Here is a 2,193-nt window from a genome sequence, read left to right as displayed (position 1 = left end):
TCGTCTGCTAAACCGGCTTAACCTCCCGATTGGTCAATTACAGCTCCGTGACGTCGGAACTCCCCTCAGGGTGTCTCGGAGCGCCAACGATCTCCGAGAGCGACGCTCGCTTTATTTTTATTTATACTTTGTTCGTCGTTTGTCTCGAATTTTTGTGGCGAAGATTTGGGACGTGATCCTGGCTACACTCCGTTTCAACCTTACGTCCAAGCGCAGCGGATGTTACGAGCCATCGGAGCCAATCCAAGGCCGTGTGCGGGTCACGTGACCTTAGAGAGGGGGCATAGTGGCGCGCGGAAAGCCTATCACGGGCTACGTCCACAGAACGGGATGGGCTAGGACAGCTCGTAGCGTCCGCTGTGTCCAGACGTAAGCTGAAACGGAGTATAGTCGGAGGCTGCTTTTGGCGTTTCTTTGTTTGTTTTCGGATAAAGTCGGTTTCAGTAAAAGCCCTTATCGCGACCCACCACGGTTGTCGTGATTATGACTCTCGTATGTCGGCGTGTCTGTGATGGCGTGGCAGCTGTGTTTTCCGCCTTCCGACCATGAAATGTGAACGAACAGTCTAAACAACCTACCGCAACTGTCTTACAAAACTCTCGGAGGCCTGTGCACGCTGCTGTGCCATTGCACACGGCCCGTACGGTTGTCTCCAATGCCTCCACCGTGCTTCGGTAGAGACGACGCTCGCCAACATTAAAATGGCGGCGCTCTCAGTGTTATCAGACCACCAAGCAATATTAGCATAAGGTCTATTCCGATCATGAGTATATATAGCGCAAAAACAACAAGGAAGGAAGGACGAAGGAGACAGGAAGGGCGCTAACTGACAACTGACATTTTAATACACTGTACAGACGTGTTCTGTTTCCTGCCGTTCTCAGTCACGTAGTATGCGGTGCGGGGCGAAAAAGTAATGAAACATTTCAACCTGGAATATGTGAGAGAATATAGGTGCGGCAAAGCAAGAATGTTTGACAATAATGCATTTTTCGTAAAACCTTCCAGCGGCGTGGAGAGATCCAAGACGATGTTTTACCGCATACCAGAAATGAAGAAATTCAAGACGACTGCGCCCTTGTGAAAAATGCGTATAGAGAAGGAGAAGAAAGAAGTTCCAGATGCTATCGATTAAAATAAATAAATAAATAGAAGAACGCCATCAAATGCGTCTGTTATACCCGTGGTTATATCTAATGAAATAAAATATATTATTAAGGAGAGTTTCTGTTCATATCTTTCAGTAGAAAGAAAACAGCAAGAAAAAGAAGGGAGGGACGAAAAATTGCAGGGAGCAATAATTTTGAAACAAAAAAGAAGAATGTCGAGGAACGCGATCACATATCGCAGATGGTAAAAAGACGAAGATCAAGTTTAAGACCAAAAATGAACATAAAACTTGCAGGCAGGCTACTTGTCGCCAAGTCGTGAAATTGAGGTAGTAAGGTTCTTTTTTTTTTTTTTTTTTGATAAGGCGATTGACTGATGCACAAAGTCCTACAAGACAAAATTGTTTGAGCTTCGTACAGCTCGCGTGTTCTTTTGGTCCTAAAACACCTTAGGATTTTGGTACGGTCGAACATTGCAGTGCACAGACGATCCCTTACGTCTATTGCAAAGTGGCCAGCTGGTGACGACCTCAAGGACAGGACATGTCCTCGTAAGCGGTCATTGATGCATCGTCCTGTTTGTCCCACATACATTTTGTCGCGGGTGAGAGGAATTTCATACACCACCCCTCTTTGGCAGTCGGCGTATTGTTACTGATGTTTCACTTTGCACTCAGCTTGCTGTGGTTGGAGATTGTTGATTCTCGGACACAACCGCTTGAGTTTGTCCGGTGCAAAAAGTGCCACTTGAACTTCATATTTAGACGCGATATTTTTAAGTTGCGTGGGATTCGATGTATGCACGGCAGCACTGCTGGTCGGTTGTTCCTTTCTCGTGTACGCTCCCATTGTCCGCTGTTGGTGAATAATGATTGAACGACTTCAAACAATACCAAACTCGGGAACCCAGATGCCTCGAGGCGCTGCACTTAAGCTTGAAAACTATCAACCGCTGAATGTGTACACGACTCTTTTAAGGCTGCACTCATTGTGCTTTTCACAATTCCTCTCTTGATGATTTTTGAGTGCGCTAAGTCAAATTGCAGCAGGATTTTTTTTATTTTTTTTTTTGGTTCTTAGTGAG

Source organism: Ixodes scapularis, unplaced genomic scaffold (assembly GCF_016920785.2).
Source record: "Ixodes scapularis isolate PalLabHiFi unplaced genomic scaffold, ASM1692078v2 PGA_scaffold6__148_contigs__length_123643588, whole genome shotgun sequence".
Lineage (NCBI taxonomy): Eukaryota > Metazoa > Arthropoda > Arachnida > Ixodida > Ixodidae > Ixodes > Ixodes scapularis.
Note: the sequence above shows the minus strand (reverse complement) of the source record.